General features: G+C 47.2%; 1 protein-coding gene across 1 annotated transcript in view; it reads left to right on the plus strand.

Moving 5' to 3' along the window:
* LGALS4 (galectin 4) overlaps nucleotides 1–7,471 on the plus strand; it is a 27,245-nt gene that overhangs the window by 18,898 nt on the left and 876 nt on the right. The window lies entirely within an intron of this gene.

Consider the following 7,471-nt stretch of genomic DNA (forward strand, 5'->3'; position numbering starts at 1 on the left):
CAGGACAAGGGGGTGGAGTGTGGGGGACCCACCCAACCCCCAGACCAAGGAAGAGAACAAGGTGGGACCCTCCGCCCAGGCCCATTTCCCAAAGCCCGGGAATCAGAGGAATCCAGGGTAGGAAGGGTGGGCGGGGTGCGGGACAGCGCTGGGTGATGGTTCTGCAAGGCAGGGAGAGGGGATGGGGAGCTGAGCAGAAACCCCTCCTCCGGCCCAGGCCCGCCTCTCCACTTCCACCACTCACTCTCACCCCTTCTCTGCCTCACCCCACAGCTGGCAGGGGCCTGGGGCAGAGACTGCCTGGGAATGAAAACTCTGGGTGGAGACGAGCAGACTCTGCACCTGGTCCGATGCCCTCCCCCCCACCCCCGGCAGGCCTCCCAGACTCTCTTCACCCACCTCTCCCCACCCACAGACACACACACACACACACACACACACGGTGCTCAGGTGGTGGTGCAGTTGGGGGACCAAGCGCCTTGAGGCTTAGAGATGGGCAGCCATCAGCCAGGACCACCCAGCCAGGCCGGGGCCAAGGCCGGGTGGAGCCCGTCTGTGTGCCAAGGACACGTTGTTGGATTTTAAACGGAGAGGACAGCGGGGTGTGAGGTTGTGCCACCCACAGCTTGGGTGGAGAGATTCCCAGAGTCCCATGGGCTCCATGGCTCCCACCCATGAGGGTGGCCATTTCTTGTCCCATTTTGTGGTGCTACTGTATCCCTGTGACACATCTCCCTGGTTTCCTCATCGTGGCTGGATGTTTCTTCCCAGGCTGCCAACCTGCAAGTCCAGGCTCGACTTGGGCGTTTGTCCAAATGTTCGCACCTGATCTGTTGCCAGTTTGATTTCTGGTCCATTTTTCCTGACTCAGGTACGCGCATATCTAATGATTCTCATTCAATTGTGTTGTTATCATCATATCAAACCTGGAAATACACTTTCAAGAGCATCGTTTTTCATGTCCAGATATTGCATGTATTTATTTCCCATGACTATTCTCAAGCTGCACTTCACGTTCATGAACCTTGCAGATTTTAACAGGATACATTGATGAGTTTTGTCCAACTCGTAGACCTGTGCAATCACCACCCCAATCCATTGTCTTCCAGCTTCCATCTGCTCCAGGACAGCACCGTCATTCCTCAGCGTTCATAGCCACGAAGTTCATTCGCATGAAAGTAAGAGGGGACGAGCAGGCTGGGTTTGCTGACTTTGGCCTCCTCCAGGAAACTACTGGCAGAGAAAGTAGCTAATTCCATTCAGTGGGGGTGGAAGAATTCGATGTTCCAGGTTTAGCTTCTTGGTGACTTTGGGTTGTTTTTTGTACACAGCAAAGATAATCCAGGGGCTGCCTTGGTGTTGTAAATAAACTTTCAAATGAAAAAAAATGATGCATTCAAATACCTGGCTTATTTCTTAGGTCAGGAAGCCCATTGGCAACCTTACAGCTCTATTTATGAATATAGTAAGTCCTTTTCTGTCATATCTGTTTCCTTGATAAACTTAGTTCATTAACGTTTCTTCAGTATTTTTGGCTGCACATGAGATTTTGCTTTGGATTAAGTTCGAAGTGTTTCCATGGTCCAATGAAGTCCCCACGCCGTAAGGAATTCTTGCGCATTTCCATGCCTGCCCTGCAAACATGCTGTTGCTCCCTCTCCCCCTCTCGTTCCTCCTCCGTTCCTTCCTCTGCTGGACTGTTAGGTGCCATAGTCCTTACGTGGGTGAGCACGATGCAGGACAGGGCGAATTTCCCCGAGCGGCGGGGAGACCAAGCCCGGCACCGAGAGACGAAGCGGGTCCTTTGGCGGAGAAAGAGATTCAAACACACACCAAAGTCAGAGTCAAAAGGAAAGTTTATTAGAAAAGGGAGACTGTGGTCTCCTCTCAGAGGCAGAGTGAGAGGGACAGAGTAAAGGCACTGAGAGGGACCCCGAGTGTTCAGGGAATTCAGTTTTGTTTTGTTTTGTTTTGTTTTCAGGGAATTCAGTTTATATGTTATTCTTTAGTTCCTGTGAGTTATTGTTTAAAAGACTCTGTCACCCACTTCCTTTGATATGAACATACAGTGAGGAATGGGAAGTATATAGCATGAAAAAGTAAGAATATATAGTGTGAAAGGCCCGCTGGCAGTTCCCAGCCTTTAATCCATAGGTTCCTAGTGGTTTTAGCCACAGGGAATGACTCTTGGTTCCATTTCCCCTTCACAGGTGTGGGGAAAGGGCTGTTAGTCCCAGCAGACATCTCCCTGTGTTCAGAGGTGACCTCCCAACCTGGCTGTAGGGCTGATCAGCACATTGCAGCCTCTGAATGTGGCTTGATTAACATTTTAATTCCTTTGCCACCTTGATACATGAAGCAGGCTCTGCCTCCTGGGGGTGGAGAGGCCAAGGGGTCTGGGGGGCTGAAGGAGCGCTTCTCTGCTAGCTGGATGCATCTGGGTGTTAAGAGTGGAAAATTTTCAAGTGAGCCAACTAGCTAAGTCAGCTACAGGGAAGAAATATCTTTAGATACCAGAAGTTGTCCTACTTGCTTGTGTGTGGTTAGGAAGTGTATTGTATAAAATATGTAGATGGCCAATGTCTGCTTCTGTGATCCATTTACTTGTTAATTAAGGGTGTTGTTCCGGGCAAAGATATGCTAAAAGCCAACTTCCACTTCCGTAATCTGCTGGCTTGTTCAGGGGACCACCAGGATATGGTCTTGAGCTTTATCAGCTGCCTGCTCTGAAAGCTCGGGGCTGATCTCCTCTAGCCCTGCGTGGTAGAGAGTCAGTCGCCGGCCGGCTAATAAAGGCTCATAATTAATCTCAATTGGCTCCGTGGGTCTCAGAATTGTTTGCGCCATAACATGGGGAGTCAGAGGAGCAGGTGAGGAGGGTCTCGGCCGAGGGCTGGCCCTCAGGACTCCGGGGTAAGAAGTGCAGTAGAATTGGGGGAGCTGAGCCCCCAGCAGGGGAGAAACACCCTTGCAGGGGTGGAGCCCACGGAGAGGAGAGGCGCATCACCCCAGCTGGGCCCGGAAGCCACCCGCTGTTGAGGAAATGAGGTGTGGGTGCCAGCGTGTGGCAACGGGAGCCCATTCTCTCTCACTCACTGGCGGGAGTTACAGATATGGAAGAGGGAAAATGTCCATGAACCCTGTGACCCTGGATTGGAAATGGAGGAACCCGTGTGCACTAATGGTTTCCTGAGCGGGGGTTTCATTTGATGGTGGGGGCAGGTGTCTCTAATTTTAAAATTTTCATTGTGTTAAAATATAATATTTACCATTTTAACCATTTTCAAGCAAACTATGGGATTAAGTGCTTCCCCATTGTTGTGTGACCATCACACCATCCACCTTCGGAACTTTTTCGCCTTCCCCAGCTCAGTCTCTGCGCCCACGAAGCGCTAACTCTCATCCCCCTGTCCCAGCCCCTGGCCCCCTTCTGCTTTCTTTCTCTATAAACTCGATGGCGTCAGGGACCGTATGAATGGTATCATCATACCGTGTATGCCCTCCTGTGTCTGATTTCATGAGAATCAAATTTCTCTTTTATGAGAAATAAATACAAACGTAAATACGTGTGTGTTGAAGCGGCAAAATACCCCACCCCAAAATAAGCACCTTTGGCATGAGGATTATTTTGAGCTAAAGGCACCTGCAAAACAGCAGATGTAAGAAGGGCATGCTTATCTCCCTTTTCCTCCATGAAATCAAGCGATGGAAACTCTCCTGTGACAGATGCCTTCCCAGAAGGACCAGAAGGGAGGTAACGTGTATCTCACGCCGAGACCTAGAGGATTGTACACAAACAAGCCTCAAGCCTCGTCAGAATAATTCTTATCTTTCGTTAGCTTCCCAGAATATTAATTTAGTTATTTCTCCGCAATTACCTCTACTGTTCAACTTCATAGAAAAGCATGTAGGTTTGGGCATTTCTCTGACTTCAGTTCCTCGTGAGGGTTGCAGTGACACATAAAACTTCAGTAAATGAGTGTGAATTTCTCCTGTTAACCTGTCAGTTTGACACATCAGCTTAGTCCTCGGGCCCAGCTGAAATATCCTAGGAGAGTGGAGGTAAAATAAAGCTTTCCCTCCCCTACAATGTACAGACAGACTCCTGAGAGGGCCCAGGGACAGACACCTGAAAGCAGTGAGCACACCTGTGCCCACACCTTGGCGGCTAGTGGGTGACAGAGTCTTTTCTCCACTCAAGGAATTCCTGCGGAAATGGCCGCTCCAAGGCTTGGACAGGGAATGTGTAAGATGTGCCAGGAACAACTTACTGTGTCACAGAAGAAGGAGTTGGTCCCCAAGTGCTAGGGCATGTTGCATGGTACATTAGCTCACCCGAAGGACTCTCACAGGCTGAATCTGGGAATTGATTGTCACTCATGACAACTCTGTGAATAAAACAGAAGCTATTAGCCTAAAATGATGTTGTCTTACTCTGTTAGGGCTGTTCTAATGAAAAAGCCATCAATTGGGCAGCTTATAAGCAACAGAAATTTGTCAAGGCTCTGGAGGCTGGGGAGTCCGGATCCAGGCGCTGGTGTATTAGGTGTCTGTTGTGAACCTGATTCCAAGTTCATGGACAGCCTTCTTGTTGTGTCTTCAGGTGGCTGAAGGGGCAAAGCCGCTCTCTGGGCCCCTTTATATGGGTGCCGATCCCACGTAGGAAGCAGGAGGGCTCTGCTTTATGACCTCATCTCTTCCCAACACCCCACCTTCTAATACCATCCCATTGGGATTAGGTTTCAACGTAATAAATTGTGGGGACACAAACATTCAGTGTATAGCAGATGTGGATAATTAAAAAATAGAAATGATAAAAGTTTAATGATAACAGGATATTTGCATATTTCCAAGCACTTCCCCGCAAAACGCTTACTAATGACAAAGCATAGAGGGGACCTTTATGGTGGAGAAGCCTGGCAAGTACCACCAATCACATGATCCGAGTCAACATCATCAGCAGTGAGACACATAGAGGGCACATGGGCAGCTTGATAGGATGCACACAGAGTCACTTCTGAGGTTCTTCTGCCAAATGTATATAACCTGAATCTAACAACAGGAATACATCAGCCTGTAACCTCCCAAAGTGTCCAGGGCTTGAAAGGCAAATGAAGACCGAGAGCCACTCCAAACAGAAGGGGACCAAAACTAAGAAGACGTGACGCTGGGTCCAAACTGAATCCTTTGCCTCAAGGGAAGTTAGAGATCAGCAGGCAGAACCTGAATGGGGTCTAAAGATCAGGTGGCACTGGGGGCTCCATGTTGACTTCCTGATACCGATGGGTGTAGGTGAATGTCCTTTTTATAGAAAACCCTCATTAGAGTGATGGGGGGTTGTGGGGCTCCCTGTGGGCAAAGTGCCCCCATAGGGCTATATTTGCTGTAAGTTTGCAAGTGTTTTAAACTGTGAGTCTTAAGTACTTTAAAATGTTCAGTACTATTTTTAATGTAATCAAAATATTTTAAAATTAAATTTGCAAGTCTAAATTATCACTCAGTTATATACTTTGAATTGGAGTCACAAGTCTACTCAGTTATTTTAATATGCCAAAGTTTTTAAAAACATTACACATACTTAATCGATCAAAATTAACATCTTTTAAAAGAATCATTTTATAACCAGTCCACTAAGATGACTATAATAAAAAAGAAAGACGATAAAAAGTGTAGGTAAGGATGTGGAGAAGAGAGAACGCTCATAGTCTCTTTTGGGGTCCTTAAGGTGGTGCCGCTGCTCCGGAAACACTCTGGTGGTTTAGATTAAACACAGAGTTTCCATACGACCCAACAATCCCACTCTTCTGTGTACTAAAGGGAAATGGTGACACATACCACACAAAAACTTATACATTCATGTTCATAAAGCATTGCTCACAATAGTTTAATTATTCATTATCGAAATGTGGAAATATTCCAATTATCCATCCATCGATGGTGGATAAACCAAGCGTGGTATATATCCATACAACGGGAGAGTATTTGGCCATAGAAAGGAATGAAGAGCTCACACATGGTACGACATGGATGAACCTTGAAAACACGACACTCAGTGAAAGAAGCCAGACACAAAGGCCACGTATTGTCTGATTCCATATGAAATGTCCAGAAAAGACAAATCCATGGAGACAGGAATTAGTGGTTGTCAGGGGCTGGAGGGAGGGGACAATGGAGAGTGTCTGACAATGGGCATGAGGTTGTTTGGGGGGCGACAAAATGTTTGGAATTAGATAGTGGTGATTACGAAACTTTGTAAATATAGTAAAAACCACTGAATTATGCACTTACATGTTTGGGTTTTGTGGTATATAAATAATAAACAAAAACAAATATGGGAAGTGGAAGGTGGGTGGCCTTACAGATGAGGCCAACTTGGCTGTGGTTTGGCAAGTATTGTGTTGGGTGAGAGGTACAGGAAGTTTTCATTATACCATGTTCGGTCTACCCATGTGCATGTTTGATATTCAACATAATAAAAAAAAAATTAGATATAGACAATTAACTCAGAAAAAAATTTTCCCAGCAATACCAACAACGTGCATGAGAAACGTCTGACTATAAAGCCAGACAAGAGAGGAGATGGGCAAGCTCTAATCAGATGTCATTTTATTACTTATAAACATTGTGGCCCTGCAAGGTAAGAAAAATAACTCAGCTAGACAGAACACTGATATATTGGACAGGCAAAAAGTCCTCTGATGTGTATGTGGCTGACACATCAAACTTGAGAATGTGTCATTTGAATCCAAGGGATGCTGGTCGGGGATGGCCTTGAGACTCTAGACTTCATCAAGAAGGGTTTGAGAAACGTGGCCAACAGTAGGTTCCAAAGATGGCTACAGTAATACCTCCCGTTCCTCGGGCTCTTCTATGATGTGACCTTGCCACATTGACCATAGAGGGGACAGGGGGTCCTGTGCCCCTCCGCTTGAGTCAGGGTGGGCTTCTGCTCATTTATCACCAGTAGAATGCAGCAGTGATACCGGTCAGAAAGGCTGCTATCCTGTGAACTGGGACTCTTGTTTCAGAACCCTGAGCTGCCCTGAGAGCTTTGGGGTGTCTCTGTTGGAGAGGGGGTGAGTCTGCTTTGGGTGGGGAGGAAGAGAATAAATTAATATTATTACAGCCAAAGTGGTAGGCTGTGACACAAATGAATGAGAATCATTAAAGATGCACATATCTGAGTAACTAGAAATGGACCAGAAATCAAACTGATAACAGATCAGGTGCGAACATTAGGACAAACGCCCAAGTCGAGCCTGGACTTGCAGTTTGGCAGCCTGGGAAGAAACATCCAGCCACGATGAGGAAACCAGGGAGATGTGTCACAGGGATACAGTAGCACCACGGAGTGGGACAAGAAATGGCCACCCTCATGGGTGGGAGCCATGGAGCCCATGGGACTCTGGGAATCTCTCCACCCAAGCTGTGGGTGGCACAACCTCACACCCCGCTGTCCTCTCCGTTTAAA

The sequence above is a fragment of the Pteropus vampyrus genome, unplaced genomic scaffold (assembly GCF_000151845.1).
Source record: "Pteropus vampyrus isolate Shadow unplaced genomic scaffold, Pvam_2.0 Scaffold203, whole genome shotgun sequence".
Lineage (NCBI taxonomy): Eukaryota > Metazoa > Chordata > Mammalia > Chiroptera > Pteropodidae > Pteropus > Pteropus vampyrus.